Source organism: Bos indicus, chromosome 9, assembly GCF_029378745.1.
Source record: "Bos indicus isolate NIAB-ARS_2022 breed Sahiwal x Tharparkar chromosome 9, NIAB-ARS_B.indTharparkar_mat_pri_1.0, whole genome shotgun sequence".
Classification (NCBI taxonomy): Eukaryota; Metazoa; Chordata; class Mammalia; order Artiodactyla; family Bovidae; genus Bos; species Bos indicus.
In genome coordinates, this window is record NC_091768.1 from 21,996,377 (window position 1) to 22,023,042 (window position 26,666).

Consider the following 26,666-nt stretch of genomic DNA (forward strand, 5'->3'; position numbering starts at 1 on the left):
ACTGTTTCCCCATCTATTTCCCATGAAGTAGTGGGACGGGATGCCATGATCTTTGTTTTCTGAATGTTGAGCATTAAGCCAACTTTTTCACTCTCTTCTTTCACTTTCATCCAGAAGCTCTTTAGTTCTTCTTCACTTTTGCCATAAGGGTGGTGTCATCTGCGTATCTGAGATGATTGATATTTCTCCCAGCAGTCTTGATTCCAGCTTGTGCTTCTTCCAGCCCAGCATTTCTCATGATGTACTCTTCATATTAGTTAAATAAGCAGGGTGACAATATACAGCCTTGATGTACTGCTTTTCCTATTTGGAACCAGTCTGTTGTTCCATGTCCAGTTCTAAGTGTTGCTTCCTGACATGTATACAGGTTTCTAAAGAAGCAGGTCAGGTGGTCTGGTATTCCCATCTCTTTCAGAATTTTCCACAATTTATTGTGATCCACACAGTCAAAGGCTTTGGCATAGTCAATAAAGTAGAAATAGATGTTTTTCTGGAATTCTCTTGCTTTTTCAATGATCCAGTGGATGTTGGCAGTTTGATCTCTGGTTCCTCTGCCTTTTCTAAAACCAGCTTGAACATCTGGAAGTTCATGGTTCACATATTGCTGAAGCCTGGCTTGGAGAATTTTGAGCATTACTTTACTAGTGTGTGAGATGAGTGCAATTGTGCGGTAGTTTGAGCATTCTTTGGCATTGCCTTTCTTTGGTATGGAATGAAAACTGACCTTTACCAGTCCTGTAGCCACTGCTGAGTTTTCCAAATTTGCTGACATATTGAGTGCAGCACCTTCACAGCATCATCTTTCAGGGTTTGAAATAGCTCAGCTAGGTAGTAGTTTAGTTGCTAAGTCATATTTGACTCTTGCGACCCCACTGACTGTAGCCTGCCAGGCTCCTCTGTCCATGGGATTTCCTGGGCAACAATACTGGAGTGGGTTGCCATTTCCTTCTCCAGGGGATCTCCTCAATCCAGGGATCGAACCTGAGTTTCTACATTGCAGGCAGATTCTTTATCACTGAGCCAACTGGGAAGCTCAAACAAAAACTACACAACATATCAATAACCAAAAAGATCTCAAACTAAATTTTGAAAAATTAGTGGATAACAACATCAAGAAAACAGAGATGTTGGAAGTACCTGACAAAGATTTTAAAGCAACTGTGATAAAAATGCAATTAGCAATTACAAATATGCTTGAAACAAATGAAAAATTAGAAAGCCTCAGCAAAGACACAGAAAGTCTCAGCAAAGAAATGAGATACAAAAAAGAACCAAATGTAAATTTTAGAATTGAAAAAATATATAATAATTGAAATTAATAAGTTCAGTAGATGTGCTCAACAGAAAAATGGAGGGGACAGAGGAAAGAACCAATGAACAAGAAGATAGAATAATAGAAATCACCCAATATGACCAACCAAGGGAAAATATCCTTTAGAAAGACAAAAATAAACAAACAAAAAACCAAACAACCCCCCCAACAACAACAAAAAATAAACCACAAAAGAGATTCAGGGGCCAATGAAACTATAAAAATATATATATATATATATCCAACATTTATGTCATTAGAATCCTGGAATGGGAGAAGGAAGAGGGTGGTGCTGCAAAAGTACTCCAAGTGGGTGACAAGTTCCCAAATTTGACAGGGGACATAAACTAGCAGATTCAAGAAGCTTAACAAACCATAAACAGAATAAAGTGAAAGAATCCACCCTAAAACACATCATAATTAAACTTTAAGTGACACAATATTTTTGAAGTGCTGAATGAAAATAATTGTCAACCTTGAATCCTATGCCCAGGGAAAAATAACCTTCAGGAATAAAGAAGAAGTAGACATTCTCAGATAAAGGAAAACAGAGTTTGTTATCAGCAGACATCCTAAAAGTATAGCTAAGTAAATTTGTCTGAGAAGAAAGGAAATAATAGAAGAAAGAAGCTTACACCTTAGAAAGAACATCAGAAAGGAGGGAAGAGTACAATGAGCAGAAATACAAATTAAAAAATACACTTTTTCTTTTTGAATTTTCTAAATTAGTTCCATGGCCAATGCATAAGTTTTAACACTGTATGCTATACTTCTAAATGAATGTAAAGGAAATATTTAAGACAATTATAGAGGAAAGAGTTTTATATTTTACCCAAACTGGTAAAATGACAGTATTAGCAGGCTATAATGTTATACATATATAATATAACACCTTGAATTATATGAAAAGATTTTTTTAAGTTCTATGAAATGGGTTTTTTTTTAATTAAGTAAAATAAAGTCCCATTTTATTTAGAATAAAAGTGGAATTCTAAAAAAATGTTCAGTGAATACACCAAAGTCCAAGAAAAAGACAGAGAAATGAAAAATTGAAAGAACATACAGAAAACCAAAAAAAAATGAGATGGCAGACTTAAGTTCTAACATATCAATAATTATATTAAATATATCCATTAATAATTATATTAAATAGAATATAAATACACCAATTAAAAGACAGAGGAAACTGGATTCATAATTTTAAAACTACCTAAAAAGGAAATCCCCATGCCTAGATGTAGGTATGTTCATTGGAGAATTCTTCCAAGAATATGTATATCTATATAATATGTGAATCAAAATGAAATTCTACACAATCTCTTGCAGAAAATGAAAAAGAAGGAAATACTTCACAATTCAATTTATGAAACTAATGTAACCTTCATACCAAAAACCATACAAAACAGTACCCCCCCCCCCAAAAAAAAAGCCCTGCAGACTAATGTCGCTAGTGAATATAGGTGCAAAAATACTTAACAAAATATTAGCAAATAGAATTCAACAACATACAGAAAGAATTACACCCTATAATTCAGATATATTCCACAGATGCAAGTCTTATTAATATTCAAAAACTATCACTGTACTCTCCCATATTAAGAGGCCAAAGAAGAAAGATCATATGATCGTATCAACTGATGCATAAAAAAGCAAAATATAATACCTATTCCTAATGTTTTTTAAAAACTCATAAAAACAGAAGTAGAAGAGCGCTTCCTCAGTTTGATAAGACCCTGCATGAGTGTTCAGTGTGTCTGACTCCTTTCGACTCCGTGGACTGTAGCCCGCCAGGCTCCTCTGTCCATGGGATTCTCAAGGCAAGAATACTGGAGTAGGTTGCCATTTCTTACTCCAGGGGAATCTTCCCAGCCCAGGGATCAGACCCGAGTCTCCTGTGTCTCCTGCATTGTAGGCAGATGCTTTATTGCTGGGCTACAGGGGAAGCAGATTGATAAAAGCATCTACAAAATACCTATAGCTAATGGCAAAAGACTGAATGCTTTTCCCCTAATATAAGTAACAAGGCAAGAATGTCCACTCTCACTACTCTTATTCAACATAGTGCTGGAAGTTCTAGTCAATGCAATAAGGCAAGAGGGAGAAATAAAATGTATATATATCGAGAAAAAGAAGTAACATCCACCCAAAACACTACAAGAACTACTGAATCTAACAAGGTCACAAGATACAAGGCAAACATACAAAAATCAATTTTATTTCTGTCTACTGGTAAAGAACACATGGGCTTCCCCAGTGGCTCTGCAGTAAAGAATCTGGCTGCAATGCAGGAGCTGCAGGAGACACGAGTTTGATCCCTGGGTCGAGAAAATTCCCTGGAGGAAGGCATGGCAACCCACTCCAGTATTGCTTGGAGAATCCCATGGACAGAGGATCCTGGCAGGCTACAGTTCATGTGGCTACAGGTTCACAAAGAGTTGGACAAAACTGAAGTTCTTAGCACGCAGAAAGAACACATGGATCCCTAAGTTAAAAACACAGTACGATTTACAATTTCTCGAAAAATGAAATACTCAGGTATAAATCCAGCAATCCATGTATAGGATTTATGTACTAAAAACTACACAATGCTGATGAAAGAAATCAAAACTTTAAATAAATGAGGTGATATACCATGTTGATGGATTAGAAAACTAAATGTAATTAAGATGTTAATGCTCTCCAAAACTGATATACAAGATTAATATCATCCCTAGCAAAATTCTAGCAACACTCTTTTGTAAATTTAGACAAAACAATTTTAAAATTTATGTGGACAGGCAAAGGAACGGGAATGATTTTGAAAGAGAAGAATAAAGTAGGAGGAACCAGTCTAGCCATTTGCAAGACTTAATTACATAACTAATCAATCCTGTGGTATTTATACAGAGACAGATACACAGATCATTAGAACAGAACCCAGAAATAGACCCTCACAAATACACCAAATTGATTTTTGACAAAGACACAAAATCAATCAATAGATGAATAGTAGTTTTTCCAATTGAAGTAATTGAGAATCCATAGGTGGAAAGAAGGGCTTTCCAGGTAACTCATTGGTAAAGAACCCGCCTGCCAATGCAGGAGATGGAAGAGACATAAGTTTGACCCCTGAGTCAGAAAGATCCCCTGGAGAAGGACATGGCAACCCACTCCAGTATTCTTGTCTGGAAAATTCTGTAGACAGAGGAGCCTGGTGGGCTACAGTCCGTGGTGTCGCAAAGAGTCAGACACAACTGAACAACTGGACATAGCACAGCAGAGGTAGAAAGAAAGAGAGAAAGAAAAAGAGATAGTTGGGGTAGGGGAGGGAGGAAGAAAGCAGAGGAGGGGGGACTTAGTCCTGAGTCTTACACCTCATACAAAAATCAAACAAAATGAGATCACACCCTTAAGCATAAACATGAACCTATAAAAATTTTAGAAAAAAATAAAAATAAAAAACACAAATGACCAGGAGAAATTCTTCAGGATTTAGGGCTCAGGAAAGAGTTCTTAGATTTGACACCAAGCAATCTATTTTTTTAAATTGTTAATGTGTACTTCTCAAAATTAAAAACTTTTGGTCCACACAAGACTCTGTGAAAAGGATGAAAAGACAAGCTACAGACTGGGAGGAACTACTTGCAAACCACGTATCTGACACAGGACCAGTATCTAAAATATATAACAACTCTTAAAATTCAGCCACAAAAATCCAAATGATCCGATTTAAAAATGGGCAGAAGACATGAAGAGATATTTTATCAAGGAGAATATACACATGGCAAGTAAGTACATGAAAAAAGCTTTTTAATGTCATCAGCCATTAGGGAAATACAAATTAAAACCACAGTAAGATATCAGTTCACAGCTATGGGAATAACAAAAATAAAAAATAGTGACAATATCAAATGCTGGCGAGAATTCAGAGAAACTGGGTCTCTTTCATGGCTGCTCTGAATGTAAAATCTTACAACCACTCTGCAAAAGCTTGGAGTTTTCTTTAAAAAATTAAGCCTTGCAACTACCATGTTGTACTCTGGGTACATTTTTTTTTTTTTTCACAGAGAAAAAAGGCATGTTTGCAAAAACCTATACACAAATTTTTATAGCAGCTTTGTTTGTGAAAGCTCCAAACAGGAAACAACCCAGAAGTCCTTCAGCAGATGAATGATTAAAGAAACAAAAGTATATCCATACCATGAAGCAATAAAACAAGCTATTGCTCTGCAAAACAACTTGGATGAATCTCCAGAGAATTATGCTCTGTGGGAAAAGACAGTCAGGAAAAAAAAAAAAAAAAAGTTGCATATTTCATGATTCCATTTGTATAACACCCTTGAAATGACAAAATTATAGAAATAGAAAACAGGTCTGTGGTTCCCAGAGGTTTAAAGGAAAGGTGGGGACAGGTGAGAAGTTGGTGGGACTCTCAAGGGCGACAGGAGAGATCCTTGTAATGATGGGCAGATTCTGTATCTTGACCGTGTCACTGTCAACTTCTTGGCTGTGATATTGTTCTCTAGTTCTGCAAGAGGCTGCCTTTGGGAGAAACTAGGAAATGGGCACATGGATGTCTACGTATTAATATTATTTCTCGCCACTGCATGTGAATCTATAATTTTCTCAAGATAAAAACCTTCATTAAAATAACACTACCCAGAAGAGTCCAAATAAACACAGGTTATTTGAAGAAAATATATTTTTTGAGTTGTACTTATATGCTCTTTGACATAGTCCAGCAGATGTTTGGGAACTGTGAGAAATTTGATCAAGCAAATTAAAAGACCTGGAAGAGGGATACAGATAGAAAGCAATTCAGAGGTAGTCTTGACAGGAAGTGAAAAAGCCAGGCCTGTCATCATGGGCCTTGGAAGTGAGGGAAGTGCACCAGGTGTGCCAAGTAATTGCCATTCCTGACTTGGAGATTTAACCTGAAGGTTTATTGGTACAGTCTTTGAGAGCTTGGGAGCTCCAGAGACTAGAACTTTCCAAAATGGTACCCATTTTAAAAGTTTAAAAGCAAAACATTTTGCTTTTAAAGTAACAGTACTCTAAGTTTAAAAGCAAACATCTAAATCCCCTGGGCTGTAACTCTAGCTGTGCCCAGTGAGATCCTGGGCTACAGGGCTGACTGCTTAGCCGATGCTCCACTCTGATCATTCTCTGGCCCACAAATACATTATGCAGTTCATTGCTCAGGGAAATTTTCTCTTTGTTTGAGTTACAGGGATTAAAAGCATTACAGCTTAATCCCTTTGATGCATCCAGGCCATTTTGAAATTGAATGTTTTTCTATTAACTCTCCTACTGGGAACCAATTCACCGCCACTGGAGTAACAGAGCTAGGCAATCCTGATTAATTACAGAATTCTGCCCTTCTGCCGCTCAGAGTCTTTTAAAAATATATAATAACAAAAGTACTTAAATAAATCTATGAGATTAATCAACGTTTCATGTAATTTGAAATAAGAAACTTCAGAGCCATTCCTCACTAAAAAGAATAGGAGAAAGAGACGAGAGCTACTAAAGAAACCAGGGTTTAAGAATTCACATGTCAAAGAGGCAAGCCATGTCGACTCTCAAACTAACGGAACAACAAATCCATGTTAGAAAATCAGCACACACTCTGTTTTATTACAGTTCTCGAAATGGAGAACATGAGTTTACAAATTAAATTATACATTCAATTCAGAGGTTGTAATGCTGCTGTCAGATTTATAGCCTCCAATTTACAGAGATCAGTAATAAACTGTCAAGGAGGGAGGTTGACTACTCATCAGATATGCTTTGAGTAGATGAGATAGACTGAACAATCTCCATATGGGAGCCATAAGGTGAAGGAAGGCCTTGATTTTGCTTCTCTGTCAGTGGTGCCCGTGGAGAGAGCTCGATTGGAAGGACATGTCTGCTGTAGCAAAAACAAATGAATATTATACTTCATTTTCTGTGCTACAGAAAATGGAAGAAAGCAGTGTAGGAGAAAATGTAAACAACTCAAATCTAGACTAGCACATGTTGAGAAATAGTTCTACCCACTGAACAAAAGTGGTGACCTCAGAAGTGTTTATCACTAGAAGACCACGGGATGGAATGTGTGTTTTTATGCTTAAAAACCAGAATCTGTACAAGCTTAAAATTCACAACCATTTCAACATAGCATTTTTCACTGGAAACCTTGTTACTGTTTGGCAAGATATTTATTTCACATATCAACAAGGGTCAGCTCTACGTATTACTGTCTTTTTTACTGTATTATTTTCTTATGCTCCAAGATGTGATTCACCAAGACCTACTTTATAGATTTATGCTTAAGAAGGACAGCAGTGCTGAGGAATTATTCATACTCGCTTAAAGACAAAGCCCTATGCTAAATAAATTGTGAAGGTATTATATGATGCCTACCCATACACAGCCCTTAGAAACGAATGTAGCCATTTTCATGTGTGCAGTGAAATATACCTCTTTGAAATTTGAAAGAGGAAATTCCTTCAAGAGGTGTCACTTGTCAGTCTCATAAGAAAATCGTCATCTCTGCTATTCCCTAAATATTTCCCTGGCTGTTGTACTGGGTTGGCCAAAAAGTTCATTTGGGTTTTTCCATCTACCAGGAAGAAACTGGAATGAACTTTTTGGCCAATCCAATATCATTTTCTCAAGACAGTGCATTCAAACATTGTAAAATCATTTCTTTTACTCAGCAAAATTGATTCATTTGGAATGTCATAGTCTATTCGCAAGTTTTCCATTTTTACTTTCTAATAAATATTTTCTTCCCCTTTTCTTTCTGTATTTGGGGTTTACCTTTTTGTTATTTTAATTTAACCACTGTAACCAGTATTCTTGGGATTCTATATTTGCACAAGTTATCATGCTAGATGCTGGAAGAGATACATAGTTATGAGTCCTAGTTTCTGCCCTCCAGGTATCTTGCATTCTAGAGGGAGAAAAACGTACATAAACCAAACCCAAAGGGAACATGACTGAGGGCCTTGCTGCCCAGAGGGTAGTCCTCAGACTGGAATTCCCACCTGAGAGTTTGTTAGAAATGCAGAGTCTGAGGACCTTCCCTGGTCCTAATGAAGCAGAAGCTTCATTAGCAAAAATTTAGCACAATTAAAGACCCTGATGCTAGGAAAGATTGAGAGCAAGAGGAGAAGGGGGCAGCAGAGGATGAGATGGTTGGATGACCTCAATGACTCAATGGACATGAATTTGAGAAAACTCCGGGAGATAGTGAAGGACAGGGAAGCCTGGCGTGCTGCAGGCCGTGGGGTCACAAAGAGTCAGACATGACTTACTTAACAAAAACAACAAGCAGCTGATTATAATCCTCAGTACAGTATTAGGATGAGACGATGGGATTGGTGTTGAAAGGGCAGTCCGAAGGCCTTGGGGAGGCAGCTTCATGCAGCTTTGCTAGTCTCGGGACTTTGCTTAGGGGAACCGGGGTCGCGGAGTAGGAAATGGCACAAGCTATGGTGTAGCTGATAGATTCTGTGCCTGAACACCTGGGAGACACTCCAGGGGGCTCCCCACAGCACTCTGATGGACCCCCTCAATGAGGATGAGATGAAACTCTGACTCCTGCTCTCAAAGGATTCCCATTGCTTTTACCCTAGATTTCCTTGGACTTTCTATGGCCCCTTCAATTAGCACCATGAATGCAAATTTGAGAATGTTTCTTCAGAGTTATCAGAGAATCAGATTTTCGCTTCTTACCTCATTTCCTAGACAGGATTTTTTTTTTTTTTAATGATGGTATTTGTTTCTAATCATGTCTTTTATGTTTTTAAGAGTGAGGAACACTTCACCAATCTCTGCTTTCCATCTTCTTATAACGGAAAGCAGGGATCACAAGTTCAAGTACAATGGGATGATCGAACAGGTAAGCATGTATGAATGTGTGACATGATGTCACATGTTATAAAACAATATTATAAAACAATAGGGAGTGAATGGAGAAGGCACGCTACTTCACTAAAAACAAAACTGAAACCCAAATCCCTGGGGCAGACAAATCCCATCTTTGGGTCACACTAAACAAGAAGCTACCAGGATCATCACTTCACTCATTTTTCTAATCTCACCACATGGAGAGTTTATTTCAATCCCACAGAGCTGAGATAAACCATCTGAAGATGGTTTAACTGAGACGGAAACCCACAGAAGCATATCATAGAATCCCTACAGTTATCCCAAGAGTGGGTCAAAGGCAAGAATCCTCCTGCTTTATCTTTGTATTTTGTGTACCCAGCCCATCTGCAAACACTAGGCATTATGATCACATGGAGAAACCACGTCAGACAAATGGCAATGTAATATTTAACGACTGCTGAGGGCTCATGCCTTGCTAGGCACTGTCCTGAGAGCTTTCCATCTGCTGCTCTCATTTGCTCGTCCCAACTCACCTGTGACGTAAATACTGTCATTATCCCAGTTTTATAGGTGAGGGAACAGATGCGAGTGTCACACAAGTGGTGAAGAAGAGATTCCACGGCTCCAAGGTCCATGATTTTAACCAAAATGTAAATACTTACAATAAAGCAAGAGTGAGTCACTGGTTCCAGGATTGTGCAAGCAGGAGGAGGGAAGAAACTGATCATGGTAATATTTAACAGGGGATAACTGCTGGCAGAGACAGGCCTGGGAACATTCTAGAGAATATAAGAGCAGTGGGTTCCGGGGTGTTTGGACGGGAAACCAGTGGTGAGAAGAGTTAAAGGTGGGTAGGAGTGAAATGTGGTCTGATTGTGGTGGATGGGGGCAGTGTGGAGACCATACTTTTTCTCTCTTCCTCCTCTTTCTGACCACTGGCACAAGTTCCAACAAGGAAGAGCTAAACTAAAATTTAGGGAAAAAAATTATATTTCATATATTGGCAGAACATTTGATTTTCCCCCCATATCCCCCTCACCCCCAAATCCCAGGGGTCTGGCTTCTGTCCAAGTTAGAAAAACAGAAATGTAAACATTAGTAACATAGAGAAAAGGACAGAGCTATTTCCCTTTGCAGCTCACCAGAAGTTTGCTCTATGGGGTGGGTTTAATTGATTGCATTATGGATGATTCCCTTTTGAAGGGAAGGCCCAGAAGAGATCAGACAGGGTGAACCCCAACCCACAAAAAAGCCTTGAGAGGAAGAACCAGCACTGCTCTGCTCATGTCTTTGTGCCGTGACAGGGTGAGTTCCAGCGCTAACACTTCCCACAACAAAGAGAATCTTCCTCCTAATGTCCCTCTGCCACAGTGACTCATGTGGCATTGGTTACGCCACAGGGCCCATATATTTGGCCAAACATTTAGCCTAGATGTTTCTGTGAAGGTAATTTTTAGATGAAATTAACAGGGAATTCAGTAAACTTTGAGTAAAGCAGATTGTTCTTCATAATGTGGGCAGTGGTGGGCCTCATTCAGTCAGTTGAAGGCCTTACTAGAAAAAGACTGACCTTGCTGGAGGGTGAAGGGATTCTGCCAGAATAACACTTTTGAACTTGAACTGTGACTTCTGAAACTACCTTGGGTCTGCAGTCTGCCAGCCTACTCAAGATTTTGGACTTTCTAAGTCTCTACAATTGTATGAGCCAATTTCTTAAAATCTAAATTAGATAGATAGAAAGATAGATGGAAATAAATGATACAAACACATCCTGTTGGATTTTCTGTTTCTCTGGAGAGCCTTGACTAATATATATTCCTATTTTATGAATTCTAAGATGTACTTTTTTTCACATTTTAACATCCCTGAAATCATAAAATATCTTAAATTGGCTTTGCTTTAAATGAAATGTGATTGTTCTTACTATTTAACAGGGTACCAAACATTCTCCCAGCTACATTAAATTTAGAACATGCAGCCAATAGTTTGCTATAATGAGTCACCTGATTGTAGTATAACCACTATCCATGATTTGGGTCGCCACGCAGTGAACTCTCTCCAAAGATCCATGAACTCTGTGTGTGTGTGTGTGTTTTTCCAAAAAAAAACATGTATTTATTTATTTGGCTGTGTCAGTTCTTGGCAGCATGGGGGCTTCTCTCCAGTCGTGGTGCATGGTCTCATGGTGCATGGGCTCAGTAGTTGCAGAGTACGGGCTTGGTTGCAGCATGTAAGATCCAAGTCCCCCAACAAGGAGTCAAACTCACACCCCTTTCATTGAAAGGTGGATTTTAAACCACTGGACAACCAGGGAAGTCCCATGTGCAGTTAAAACTAGTTATTTTCTATAACCCTTCATTCTACTGCCACCTGTAAGCTCTGAAAAATATTTTTTTTCCTAAAGGATGCAAAATATGAATTTTATGAGGGAGAAAGAGCCTGAAAGAAATGTTTTGAAAGAGAAGAGGAAAAGAAAACGGTCTATAGTTCTCAAATGAGCCTCTTTGCACTACTTAAGCCACACTTTCCTTTAAGCCAGGTTTATAACATTTTGATCAATATCTGTGTTTTCTTTATTCTGTTGCAAGTGGCATGTTGTTTTCCTACCTGGTACATTTTCAAAAGAACTGGGAAATTGGCCAATACTACAACACTTTTTTGACATATAAATTTCTTATACGCAACTAATCTCCTTGAAGACAGGACTAGGTTTTAGGAGTGTGTGTATCTCTTGCACTTAGTGGGTGCACAGGGAGTAAGTACATGGACAGTTGTCAGTACATTCACGCCCTCGAGTGCGTAGACTACAGCATGAACTGCCGGCAAATGACCAGGCAGCCACCGGAGCCCTCAGAATCTAGGTGCTCAAGTGAGAGTATTTGTCTCTCTTTTAGATATGTATATAGATCACAGCCTAGATGAGTGTGTGTGTGAGACAGAGAGAGAGAAAGAAAGAAGTTGAGCAAATGAGAGAGATCATGTCTTCCAGGTTATGAGTACCTCGAAGGCGGCTTAGTCAAAATAACATGGATGTGGTACTGTCAAAACATTGAATTGAATACATGTAAGCTGTTTGGCTTGGAATATTACTGAACTTTTCTAATCTTCAGTTTTCTCGTACTTGGAAGGAAAGTACACATTATAATATCTACGTTGCAGATTTTTGTGAGACTCAAGTATAACTTTTGAAAGAAACAGGCACAGCATATTTGCCCATAGAAATAGTAACTCCCATTGTTCTTTTTATATTTATTTTTATTTATTTGTCTGGGCCGGGTCTGAGTTGTGGTATGTGAACTCTTATTTGAGGCATGTGGGGTCTAGTTCCCTGATCAGGGATTGAACCTGCATTGGGAGTGTGGCGCCTTAGCCACTGGATCGCCAGAGAAGTCCCACGAGCTCTCATTGTTCTGCCATTGTCTCCTGCTGTTCTTCCTGTAGCACTGGACGCGGGGCCTTGCACTTGGAAGATGATCATGTTTGTTGAATGAGTCACAGAGAAGTGTCTTAAACATACACACACATACTATTTTGGGCTCTCTATACAACACGCAATAAATTTACAGCCTGGTTCTTACAGGTATGAAGAAAAGATTCATGATTTGATTCTTTTCTGACCCCCAATTTTCAATATTTTAAACAGGAATCATCAGCTTCATTTTGTTATTCATATTCTAATCCCTCTCTCATTTATAAATATCATCTTCTTTTAAATGAAAGCAACAACCAACCAACCAAGCTACAGAACCCCAGATACTTTAGAGAAGCCACAGAACTCACCTCAAGTTCATGGTTTTACCAGTTTGAATTTTCACACAGGGAACCAAACTGCTTGTTTCTAGTTTTTGAGAGGTAATCACAACATGGATGCCCTAGGGTAAAAATTGTTTCCTCTGTCATTTCTTCCTTCCCTCCCTTTTTCTCCTGTCTTCTCCCCTACCTACTATATGTTTGTTTAGGAGATCAATGAATGAATCACCCTACAGGCAAACAAACTCTGAATGACATGTTACTTTAAGCCACATCTGAAATGAATTGAAAGCTGAAAAGTCCACGTAACAACTCTCAGGATGCGTGCTATTCTTGCTGAAAGATGGGGAGATGCCAGAAGGGCCTTTTGTGATGCAGTGTCCTGGGAACCATCAGTTCCAACACTCACACCTGTGTTCCTTGTGTGAAACATTGGCAGCCACCTTGTGCTTACTGGTGTGTGTGTGCTTAGTCCTTCAGTCGTGTCTGACTCCGTGCTCCTCTGTCCGTGGGATACTTACTGGCGGGATATTCAGGCAAGAATACTGGAGTGGGTCGCCATTCCCTTCTCCAAGGGATACTTACTGGTGTACCTCTATCCTTCTACAGATTAATGCTTCACCACATTATGGCAGTATTAGGTCAAAGAACCATAGCTAATAGCGAGAAGAAAGTGTAAAAAACCAAGTTTCAGGTGGCAATGGGAAGAGTTAGAGCCTAGGCAGACTGGAAGCTGAGAGCTGGCAGATGGAAGGAAGAAAAGAAGGAAGGAAGTATAGGTTAGTGGATGGATTCAGGGCCAGATCAGTTTGAAAGTCTGAGTCAGATTTCAACTCTAAGCTGTGGAAACAGAGTGGAAGCTGAAATCCATACAGGAACTTCACTTATCCAGTGGAATTATTTCACAAATACTCTGTGATGGGGATGTTTGAGACACTGAGGATGTTTCACTGAACAAGATAGAAATGTGTGAACTCAGAGATTTTATTCTGGTCAGGTAAGATCCAAGAAGAGGCTTCCCAGGTGGCTCAGTGGTAAAGAATCCACCTGCCAATGCAGGAGACGCAGGAGACATGGGTTCAATCCCTGGGTTGGGAAGATCCCCTGGAGTAGGAAATGGCAACCCACTCCAGTATTCTTGCCTGAAAAATTTCATGGACAGAGGCACCTGGCAGGGCACAGTCCATGGGGTCACAAAGAGGCAGACATGACTGAGCATGCACACAGTCACAGGATCCAAAGAACAATTCATGTAACCATAAATCAGTTATAAAGCACATTGAAAGAGAGAAAGGACTATGGAGGAAGGAAAAAATCAGAGTAAAGAGAAGTCTAAATGCCAGAGTGCCAAATGGAAGTTTCCATTTCAATGATGTAGTTTTAACATGAGGATTACTAAAATAGCAACTATTCCACTAGAAAATGGCAGAATCACAAAAGTAAAAAGAAACCAGTTTGTAACATGACATAAGAATTTTACAACATGTTAAAAAAGAAGAGACACACGATTTTCCTGGAACATAAATGGAATATATACTATGCTTGTCACACCAGAGTAGCTCTGAAAACATTCCAGAGAGAGTTAGATTGACTAAATTCCTTTGTAATAGAACATTGTGTTAATAAAACAACACAAGTGTGTGACTTTGCCCCTACAAGAGCAAAGTCCTTTCAAATCAGTTTCAGCTCCTTATTGTCCACGTGACCAATACTTCATCCCTATTTTACAGGTGGGGACATTGAGGTTCAAAGAATGTTTATGACTAAACACAATGAGTCAGTGGTAAGGATCATGGAAAATACATGTCCTGGGAAGCACGCAAATGACTTCATCTTATGTGGGTTTGGTCATGTCAGAAGTGAAATTATCTTAGCAATTTTGTGTACAAGACTTTCTTCATGATTATCCCTCTTCCTGTCTGGCTATCCCCAAAGACCTAATTATTGAGTAAGCCCATTGAAAGCTAAGGGTGTGTGCAAATGCCCAAGAAACAACATAACAATATACAGAAAGTGCCATGTGACAGAGTTTCTCTAATGAAGGAAATCAGAGAAAGACTAAATACTGCCAAAACATTTAAGTTCCAAAGTTTTTTTTTCTTTTTTTCTCCTAGAAAAGTGGCTTTTTGGCTCTGCTTTCATAGGAAAATGACCAAGGCTTTACAGTAAATCCCTTATCTTCTTTCAATTTTTGAATCTTAAGAACATGGTTATTACCATGTATTCGTGGTTCAGCTAATGAACTCACTGATTATACTTGGCACACAACATTGACAGCAGCTACCCCACCAAACTAAGGTGCTAATGATGATTTCTTTGAATTTGGGATTCAAGATAACATTGGGAAATCCTTCAAGGATGAGTAAGATTTTTAAGGTTGGCCTATCACACGAATTTGAGATCTGTGGCCAAGAGAATGCAGCAAAGTATTTCTTTTATATCACTTGATCATTTTGAAAGTTTTCCAAGTAGCTGCAGACTAAACTGAAAACAGGATCTTGTGTTAATCAATTCTTAAGCATGAATATGGCCCTGCCAAACTCGCTTCCTCGAAACTCTTTCCTTTGTGTTCCCCTCCTATTTTCTCATGTAAGAGATGAAGATAAATGTGCAATGTCTGTTAACCCGTTTTGCTACTTGGATTAGTAGCATTCACACACATACACACAGGGAGTATCTAATTACCGGGGAAAAAACCGACTAAATATTGAAACTGTTTTTGCCCAAGGCTCTTTAACTTATCCATGTGTCAGTCTGTTAGTGACCCTTTTCCTTCCCTTAAAAGTTGTCAAGGGACTTTAGAGGCGGTCCGGTGGCTAAGACTCTGAGCTTCCACTGCAGGGACGCAGATTTGATCCCTGGTCAGGAACGAAGGTCCCATATGCTGAGCAGTGTGGTTAGAACAAAATGAACAAGAAACTGTCAGCATGACAACCCCAGGAGTTTCAAAACAACTCCTGCTCCTCCCTGTCACCTTGCCCTGCTGCTTCTGACCTTTACTCTGCAGCCCAATCAGTGACCTTATCAGAGCCAGTCAAGTTGACTTGGGTTACATTTGCTCTAAAGAGAACTTGAGTGTGCCATGGGCTATGTGAATGCTCCACCTTTCCAGAAAGAAACCAGAATCATGAGAATGGAGCTGTCAGTGGTGGTCTGGTCTCATCTGGCTGCAGAAAAATCAACTGGCTTCTAAGGACCACCTTGATGTCTTGCAGTCAAGCCTCTCAGTTGGATTATAACTGTGTGCCTTCCATGTGGGCACTCTCATAATCACAGAAGGCCACCAGAGGGAAACTTGAACTGGTGTGAATGTGGCAATTATCCTGGAGTGGCAGCTGGGCAGGAAACTGGCCACAGGGTGACTGGGCTCCAGAAGGGCGGAGCCTCCTCTGTGCTTCCAGGAACAATTCAAGGTGCTAATTCTGACTTATAAAACCATCTGTGTTTTGGATTCTAGTTACCTTAGAAATCAGCTCTGAGGTTATGGTTAAAGAGCTCCCAAATTTACACCTTAGACACCCAGAAGCAACACCCTCCCCAAAAGAGGCAAGAATTAACAGCTGCTCCATCTGATGGAATCTTCCTTTGTAAATACAAACCGTTTCCCCCAACTTGCCCTGCTGAGTAGAAATATGAATGTGGAGGAGGTACCACTTGGAAAACTTTTCCCTTAACCACTTAGCATTGCTGAGTTTAAAGCATTTAAAATCCAATTGTAAAAGAGCATAATGACAAATCCCAGTGTGTATTTTAATAAGATTCCTGTTGGTGCCTCAGATGGTAAAGAATCTGCCTGCCAATGCAGGAGACCCAGGTTCCATCCCTGGATTGGGAAGATCCCCTGGAGAAGGGAATGGCAACCCACTTGAGTATTGTTGCCTGGAGAATCCCATGGACAAAGGAGCCCGGCGGTCTATAGTCCATGGGGTCACAAAAAGTCAGACATAGCTGAGCTGCTAACACTTTCACTTATAACTCCATACCATATATTTATTTGTATTAGATCATATATTTATACCATTATCTTCTCACTAGAAAGCACATATTCCCATGAACAACAAGATTTAAGTAAATTAGGTGTCATCATTCCCTATAAATATTTTTTTAATCTGCCTTTTATTTATACTAAGTTTTTAAGAGGATTTGGAAGATTTGTTTTTTTGTGAGATTGATTTAACCTGCACACACTTACACCATTTCTACTATATCAGAGTTATTCAACCATCATCAGATTTCTCCAAGAAATTCTGAGTGTTCTTTGAATGATGCAGTGGACAATTGGGGTTGTCTGGTAATGGACCCTAAGGGTTCCTGAAATGAGCAATGTCAATTGACTCTCAATGACCCTTCTTTCCCATAGTCTACAGAGCACATTCCAACTATTCTGTAACATCTCTTTTACCTACAACTTGTTTTCCTGATTTTTTTTTTTCACAAAGACTAAAACAGAAGCTGAATGGCTACTAGCTTTGCTCAAAGCCATTAAAATGAGTTATAATAGAAGTAAGATTGGCATACTGGGTCTCCTTGAAGAAAGCGTTGTGTGTGTGTGTGTGTGTGTGTGAGTGTGCTTTTCTCTACCAACTAAATTACCCTGTATCCTATCAGCAGATGAAATCAGTCTGCAGGTAAATTGCTCTTGTTGTCCTGTTAAAACATGGATATGGAGCACACATATCTGAGAAGGCCACATACAAGAAATAAGTAGAGTGAGGGCCAATTCAACACTAAAATATAAGTCAAAGCACACATCTGAAACTATGTACAACTGAAAATGCATGGCTTTTAAAACTGAGCAGTTATTGACAGCTTTAAATACTCTTGCATTGGTGTCAAAGGCAGAGAACTGCTGTGTTAAACGGTGAGAAGACCCAAAGTTACTCATTCTGTTTCACAAACTTGCCAGTACAGTCATTAGCCTAAAAAGTAAAGATTGTTAGCTATGCCTAACCACCTGATTGCCCAAGTAACCGTCCTTTCTTTGGCAGGCCTCATTGTCTTGAGCATAAAGGAAGTGGCGAACCAGTAGAACTGTAATCTATTATCTGTTACCACGAGAGCAGTGATGCATTGTGACACCCAGAGAAAAAGACCAAGGAGACAGACATAGGGGAAGACTCATCTGACAAATGTCATGCTAGACACTGCCTTCATCTTTCCTTCAGATGACTCACTGTGGGCAACCAGGTCTGGGGGCAGGGGAGAAGGAAAAGAGAGAGATTTGGCGAAAAGTTTAAATAGAGTGGGCAAGGGATAACTATACTCATGGTAAGTAACATCTTGGTTCTGGTTCACATGCTTGTGAATCACACACACACACACACCCATGAATTAACTTATCCCTACAGACTTTTTTCTGTTTTTCACATCTTTATTGAGGTATGATTTACGTATAGTAAAATGCACCCATTCTAAGTATAAAGTTCAATGAGTTCTGAAAAATATATACATCTATATTATCATACCCACAATTAAGACATAGAACATTTCCATCACCCCAAAAAAGTTCCCTCATGCCACTTCCTAGTCACCCCTACCAGTCGCAAACACTAATCTGTTCTCTTTCATCATAGATCCATTTGCTTGTTTCAGAGTTCTTTATAAATGGAGTAGGGTTTCCCCAGTGGCTCAGAGGGTAAAGAATCCACCTGCCAAGAGATGCAGGTTCAATCCCTGGGTTGGGAAGATCCACTGGAGAAGGAAATAGCAACCCTCTCCAGGAATCTTGCCTGGAAATTCCATAGACAGAGGAGTCTGGGGGTCACAGTTCATGGGGTCACAAAGAGTCAGACGTGACTAAGTGCACATGCACACACGATATACGGAGTAATTCAGTAGGTATGTCTTCTTTCACTAATATGTTTTTAAAATTTGTCCATGACATTGCATATAACAAGGGTAAAATAATCTCCTTCCTTTTAATGTTCAATAGTAGTCCATTGAGTTGAGTTGTTCTCAGATTTTTTTGGCTATTATGAATAAATCTGCTATGGGTATTCTTGTAGGATAAACATATTTAATTTCTCTTGGGATGGTTGGGTCATATGACAGATATTTGTTTAACTTTATGAGAATCTGCCAAAATGTTATATAAAGTCATTGCACCATTTTACTGGCCCACCAGCATTGTTTGAAATTTCTACTTGCTGTAGTTTTTTTTTTTTTTTTTACTTTTAGCCATTCTAATGGATTTGCAATGGTCTCTTAATGTGGTTTAAATTTGCATTTCCCTGTGGACTTATGTAGTTATGCACTTTTTGATGTACTTGGTGGTCATTTGTATGTCTTTGTTTATAAAGTGTCTGTTCAGATCTTTTTATTTTCTTTTTTTGTAACTGAAGTATAGTTGATTAACTGTTATATTAGTTACAGGTGTCCCTACAGATGATTGAATGGAGAAGCCCATACACTAGGTGGGAGAACACATGGCAAATTCACAGGACAGCCAAGACCCTCGGACAGTGCGCATAGTAGCCCTTGGGTAACACGTATCAAAGGCACGCTTGTTGTGGTCACTGGAAATTACACGAATACAAGTAAATCAAAAGGAGCTGCAATTGTAACGCTGTTTTATGAAAGCTAATCTGGCTGCCAAGTATAATCAAAGAGATTTTGTTTGCTTGTTTTAAGCCCTAGAGCTTGCAGCTATTGGCTTTTATGATTAAGACATCCATTTGGAGAAAATCCTTTAATTGTTCAGCTTTTTAAACCTTAATGCCTGGATACCACTCTAAAGGTTTCCTTGCCTCCCTTCTATTCCACACTCTGTCAAATGTCAGTCTCACATCATTCTTCTAGGATCCAGTGGAAAGCTGACCAGAAAGATCATGAAATATGATAACCAAACACATCAAAATAAAAGAGTTATTTCTTTCCCTTGAATTAGAAACTCTTATAAACTTTTACATGGCTCAAAGTTAAAATTAAACTTCAAATAATCCTAGAATCAGTCAATATGAATTATGGGATAATAACAATAAAGAAATCATGTTTCTATAAACAGTTTCATTCTGTAGAAAACATTTTTAAACATTCTTAATGAGTCTTTCAAGAACCTAGAGTGAAAGAAAGAGAAAAACTTATTTGAAGTACTAATATGAAGTCTGGTTGAATTATTTTGGTATAAATTAGAAATTAAATATACATAGATATTAGATATTAAAATAATAGATATCAATTAACTACAAAATGATGTCATGTAAACATATTCTGATTGGGCCCTAGAAGAGCCGTAGATGGATTTCAGAGTTAGCATATCCTATAAAATTATATGAAAACTTGTGAACCTACGTGAAGATATCATCCATCTAAACTCAAAATAGGTCCACAACATATGAAAGAAAGCTTTAAAACCACTGACTCAAAGGATAGATTTTATACAATTCAAGTCTTTCTAGTAACCAGTAGTGCTTTGCTTCTTTCAATGATTCTTCCAACCCAAAGTTGTTATACTTAGCCAACTAGAAAGGCATTATTTGCTCTGTGCACTCATTGCAAAATGCAAATTCCTTTTCATCGTCCATGCTATGCAGAGAAAAGGAAAGAAGAGCCTAATAAAGATTGTCACAAACTAACAAGTGGTTTCAGAACCTTAGAAGATTTCTTTAAAAACCAAAGCACCTGTATTTTTATGTCTGTGGGAGGTTAATTATGTGTCTCAAACTCAGAGAAGTGGCTTCTGTAGGAGGTGTTCTATACGTCCTAGCAGGGCATTCCCCTCTTGTCACCCAAGTCATATGCTTCAGGGCTTTCCCTCAAAGAGGGCTGCATGAGTCCCTCCGTAGTGACGGGCTGACTTATGTGGCCAGTCTGGGAGGCTTGTTTGGCCCTTAGTCTGGTTGGTTGCCAGGCCCTACCTTGTGCGAGGGCTGCTGGCTGTTATTTAGTGGGGGCCTGGTCACGAGGTGACTGGCTGTGGGATCCTAAGGGGTCCTGGGGCTATTACAGGTTTACTGGTGGACGGAGTGAGGATCCCAAAGACTCTGGGGCCACTGCACGCCCACTGGCAGGTGGGGCCAGATCCTGGGGTTAGTGCCAGACTGCTGGAAGGCAGTTGGGTTCTGAGCCTGGCTGAAGGGCCCAGGACTCCCAGAGCTCATTTCGGATCTTACGGTGGGGGTGGGGGGATCCTGACACAGTTGAGTGTGAGGTCTGGTGGTCCCGAGGGTTGTGTTCACCTGCTGGTGGGCTGGGCCAGGGCCCAACTGGTCCCAGGCTAGGGTCAAGCCTGAGTAGCAGGACTTAGTTTTCTTGCTTATGGTGTCTGCCCCCTGATGGGGGAGGCTGGTCTAAAGGCTTGTACAGGCTTCCTGGCAGGAGAAGCCTGTCCACTGGTGGGTGGCACTGGGTCTTGGCCCTCTGGTGGGCTGGACCATGTGAAAGGGTATGTTGAGAGGTGCATGTGGGCTCTTCAGCATTTCAGCAGCCTGTCTGCTAATGGGTAAGGCTGTGTGCCCACCCAGTCAGTTGTTGGCCTGAGGTATCCCAGCAATGGTACCTGCAGACTCTTGGATGGGGCCAGGTATTAGCGCTAATAATCAACATGGTAGCCACCAGGAGTGTTCATGAGGTTGCGTGTTCCCCAGTATGTCTGACACTTGTGTCTATGACCCTAAGGTGAGCTGCAGCCACTCCCTGCCTCCCTGGGAGGCTTTCCAAGACCAGGAGGCTCCTATCAAGTTACTGCTTTTGTGTGAAAGTTTGTGCAGCCCTTTAAGAGTGAAGTCACTGTCTTCCCCAGTCCCATGAGGCTCCTCCTGGCCTTCAAAGCCAAACTCTCTGGGGGCTTGTTCCCTTCATCATGGACCTCCCAGGCTGGGGAGCCTGACACGGGGCTCAGAATTCTCATTCTTATGGGAGAACCTCTACAGCATAATCATTTTTCAGTTTGTGGGTCAACAGTCAGGGATATGGGGCTGGATTTTATCCTGAGTTCACCCCTCCCACCTGTCTCATTGTGGTTCCTTCTTTATGTCTTTATTGTAGAAGATCTATTCAGTAGGTTCCAGTCTTTTTCTTTGATGGTTGTTCTGCAGATAGTGGTGATTTTGATGTGCTTGTAATAGGAGGCGAGCTACAATTAAATCATTTGGCTATATACCTGAAACATTGTAAATCAACTATCAGTTCAGTTCAGTTCAGTCGCTCAGTTGTGTCCGACTCTTTGGAACCCCATGGACTACAGCACGCCAGGCCTCCCTGTCCATCACCAAATCCTGGAGTTTACTCAAATTCATGTCCATTGAGTCAGTGATGTCATCAAACCATCTCATCCTCTGTCGTCCCCTTTTCATCCTGCCTTCAATCTTTCCCAGCATCAGAGTCTTTTCAAATGAGTCAGTTCTTCTCATCAGGTGGCCAAATCAACTATACTTCAATAAAAATATTAAAAACAAAAGCACAAAGGCACTGTCCATAAATTACAAAGCAGTTTTATTCTTTTTATTATCTTTCAAAGAGAAAATAAAACTTTCTCTACATTTTAAATGTATTCATAGGCATTCTAATTACTTTATATAAGATTATTTGGCAATATGTTTAATGGTTTGAATACTAAGTAGTAATCTTTAAATAGAATAGACTTTCTTTATGTAAATAAGCAGTCTTTCATTTCCAGAACAATCTCATAAAAAATTGAATAGCTTCTCTTCTTTACTATCCAAGAAATGACCAAAGGCCAGGATATTGTTTTATCCAAAGAAGTGTATTTTTCTCCTTCTGCAGACTTCTGTGAATCAAAAGCTTCCTAATTGGGGGGACAAAAAAGTTTCCACAAAAATCAGTGGGCACTCCAAAGTTCTCCTCCAAAGTTCTCGATGCAGTGGCAAATAACTTGTCAACACAATTAGGAATCAATGCTCAATACATATCAAGCTGATGAAAGGAATGCATGGTTCTTTGACAATTTGTTTCAACCTGTTTTATTAACTTTATACAAACACAGTTCAAGGGATATTTTGAAGAAGTCATAGATTTCCAGTATTGAAGCCTTATCCTTGTGTGTTTTCTGATTAAGTATTATCAAGGTTTTTTTTTTTTAATTGAAATATAGTTTATTTATTAAGACAATGTTATTTTAGTTTCTGGTGTACAGCAAAGTGATTCAGTTATATATATTGTATATATACACACATATGAGAATACATATATATTCTTATACACACATATATATGTATACATTTATGCATATACATATATATGTATATATATATATACTGTTTTTCAGATACTTTTCCATTATGGTTTATTAGAGGATATTTAATATATTTCCCTGTTCTATACAACAGGACCTTGTTGACTATCTATTTTATACATAGTAGCTTGTCTGTGCTAATCCCAAACCCCTAACTTATCCCTCCCTCACCCCTTTCCCCTTTGGTGACCCTGTTTGTTTTCTACCTCTATGAGTCTATTTCTGTTCTGCAAATGAGTTCATTTGTATCATGTTTTAGATTCAACATGTAAGCGATATTATATGGTATTTGTTTTTCTCTTTCTGATTTTTCACTTAGTATGATAATCTTTAGATCTATCCATGTTGCTATTTCATTCTCTTTTATGGCGGAGCAGTATTCCATTCTTCTTTATCCATTCTTCGGTCAAAATAACATCAAGTTTTGAAAGTTGACTACAGACTCACCTAACTAATTTGACATGGTCTCAGACTTCTCAATATACAGACTCTGCACTCATTATATTCCAGTTAATCATAAATGTACTTCAAAATTGAAAGAAAAAATCATAAAAGGAAAGAAAATGATGTTTGGGCATTTCACTTTTTGGTCATTTTCAAGGATTTAGTTATTGGTTTTCTGTATATTACCCTCCAAGACAACATTCAAATTCCTTGTCCCCTATATTCATTTTATGTACCTTCATCCTAGAATTAGAATTACCTGTCTAGATTTGCTTCCCAATTTGGCAAAGTACTTAATGTCGTGGACTCTGGAATGGGACAAACCTGGATTCCAGGCCCAGATTCACCATCTACAGATGGAGATACCTCAGTCATCTGTAAAAATGTCTCTAAGCCTTAGTTCTCATTTGTGAAATGTGTATTATCTCACTTAATCGCAAGCCAGTCTGTAAAATAAGCATAATCTTTTATCTTTTTCTATTTTTCCATGAGAGAGAGGGATAGAAAGAGAGATTATCTAAAATTATTTCAAATATATTTACTTATACAAAACCCAGGCCTGTCACACTGAACTACCCAGCCCGATTTGGAAGCATGAGAAATTACTACAGCCAGTGGTATTCAGGAGCTAGACTGTACTTTTGCAAGAGCCAGTGGTGTACATCTGTCTCCCAGGTCTGCATGCAGTGATGTCTCACTGAAACCTAGTTTGAAACAGACCATCGATACTGGGAGCATTTATACCATGGGAGCTGGCAAACAATTGCAAGATGGAACTTTCTCGTCTCTTTGGTTCCCTTCCATTCTCTTTCCTCCTTTCCTTCCTCCTTCCTCCCTTTATTCCTTCCTTCCTTCCCTGCCTCCCTCCCCCTCCTCCTTCTTCCCCTCCTTCTCCCTCTCTGCCTTCCTCTTCCTCATCTCCTCTGCCTCCTCCTCCTTCTTCTCCTTCTTTTTCTTCTTACCATCTTCTTCTTCTTCTCCCTCTCCCTCTTTCTCTCTCTTTCTTCCTTTCTTGGAGATCAAGTTGTTTTACATTTACCAGTGCATCATTGATTAGAATCCACAAAGATAGATTTACAGCCATCCATAAGATATATATAGATTGAAATATGTATTTAATTATTGTGTAAACTCATATAATCTATGCATCTTTGCCAAAATCAGAGGGCATTCTGTGTACGTAGAAATAGCATACTCACTACCATATGACCCAACAATCCCACTACTGGGTATATACCCTGAGAAAACCATAATTGAAACAGACACAAGTACCCCCAATGTTCGTGGCAGCACTTTTTACAATAGCTAGGACATGGAAACAACCTAGATATCCATAAATAGATGAATGAAGTGAAGTGAAGTGAGGTTGCTCAGTCGTGTCCGACTCTTTCCGACCCCGTGGACTGTAGCCTGCCAGGCTCCTCTGTCCATGGGATTCTCCAGGCAAGAATACTGGAGTGGGTTACCATTTCCTTCTCCAGGGGATCTTCCCGACCCAGGGATCGAACCCGGGTCTCCCGCATTGTGGGCAGACACTTTAACCTCTGAGCCACCAGGGAAGCATAGATGAATGGATACAGAAATTGCGGTACATATACACAATGAGATACTACTCAACTATAAAAAGAACACATCCGAGTCAGTCCTAATGAGGTGGATGAACCTAGAGCCTATTATACAGAGTGAAGTAAGCCAAAAAGAGAAAGACAAATTTTGTATATTAACGCATGTGTATGGAATCTAGAACGATGGTACTGATGAACCTATCTACAGGGCAGAAAGGGAGACATAGACACAGAGAACAGACTCGCGGACACAGAGAGGAAAGGAGGAGGCGGGACGAATTGGGAGAGTAGCGTGGAAGCATATACACTATACCATATCCAGGCCAGAATACTGGAGTGGGCAGCCTTTCCCTTCTGCAGGGGATCTTCCCAACCTAGGGATTGAACCCAGGTTTCCCACATTGCAGGAGGATTCTTTACCAGCTGAGCCAGAGGGAAGCCCATGAAATAGATAGCCAGTGGGAATTTGCTGTGTCAACAGAGAGCTCAACCCAGTGTGCCATGACAACCTGGAGGGGTGGGATGGGGTAAGAGATGGGAAGGGGGTTCAGGAGAGAGGGGACATGTGTATACCTGTGGCTGATTCATGTTGATGTATGGCAGAGGCCAACACAATATTGTAAAGCAATTAACCTCCAATTAAATCATAATTTTAAAAAAGAAAAAACAAATAACATCTTCATACTATTAGTGGAGAGAATCTATAGTTGCCATTTAAACATTAATTTCCTTTGCAAATGCTCCTGATATTTGGCAGGTAGTTCATAAATTTGTACAGTGCAAGTATGGCCTAGTATTTATTTTCCATGTATGTATTACTTGTAATCTTTCTAAACTGTGAGCTCCTCAGAGGAATTCACTAGATTAAAGACAAGTGTCAGTTAAGGACTATTCTAATGGCTGTGCGGGGCTCAGACTAGTCACTCGGGGAGGGGGGGTGGGAATCAATTATCACTTAATTTTAAAATCTAATGTTTCTGAAAAGACAGAATTTAAAATAAAAAGAGTATGTTCTGGAAACTAAACCTTTACCAATGCACAAGTAAGTATATTCTCAGCCTTGGAGATGTAGGTAGAGATCACTGCAGCTTTGTCTTTATGTGTCTCTTGCTGTCATTTGTTCTGTATTCAAGCTTCAGTTTTTAAAAATTTCCATTCTTGCTGTATGTCAGCAGTATAATCCTTGAGAAACTTATGTTTGCTCTTTAAAAGCATCATTCTGACTATTGCTAGTTTAAAACATCTCCAATTCAGATCCTGGGGTCAGCTCCCAGGCTCCCTGCACTGCATCCAGGAGAAGCATTCTTTAGCTCATTGTGAAAAGGGAAAAAGGAACAGGGGAGGGAACATTAGTACAGTTTTGGTTTACACATAATACCTTTTCCTGCCATGAAAAGATTTCTTATGAAGGCAGATATAGAACACCACTGAAGATAAAACATCATTCCACACCAGAATCACACACGGGAAGTCCAGGGATCCACCAAACACACTCAAGACAAGACTTTATTGTAGTAGATGAGCCTAGAAATTCATCTTGTATTTC

The 26,666-nt window shown here is 39.5% G+C and overlaps 2 long non-coding RNA genes across 4 annotated transcripts in view; one reads left to right on the plus strand and one right to left on the minus strand.

The window, feature by feature from the left end:
- LOC109563732 (uncharacterized) overlaps window positions 1-15,868 on the minus strand; it is a 40,747-nt gene extending 24,879 nt beyond the window's left edge. The window contains exons 1-2 of the long non-coding RNA XR_002181383.2: window positions 12,950-15,868; window positions 9,703-12,631 (exon numbers count right to left, since the gene is read on the minus strand). This is a non-coding gene — a long non-coding RNA (uncharacterized lncRNA). The remainder of the gene's footprint in view (window positions 1-9,702; window positions 12,632-12,949) is intronic.
- LOC139184883 (uncharacterized) overlaps window positions 1-22,991 on the plus strand; it is a 219,029-nt gene extending 196,038 nt beyond the window's left edge. The window contains exons 6-7 of one of the 3 annotated variants that reach the window (XR_011568381.1): window positions 9,089-9,179; window positions 17,908-22,991. This is a non-coding gene — a long non-coding RNA (uncharacterized lncRNA). Of the gene's footprint in view, window positions 1-9,088; window positions 10,939-17,907 lie in introns of those variants that run through there. The other 2 variants (XR_011568380.1, XR_011568379.1) reach the window with 2 other exon arrangements.
- Window positions 22,992-26,666: the final 3,675 nt, after the last annotated feature.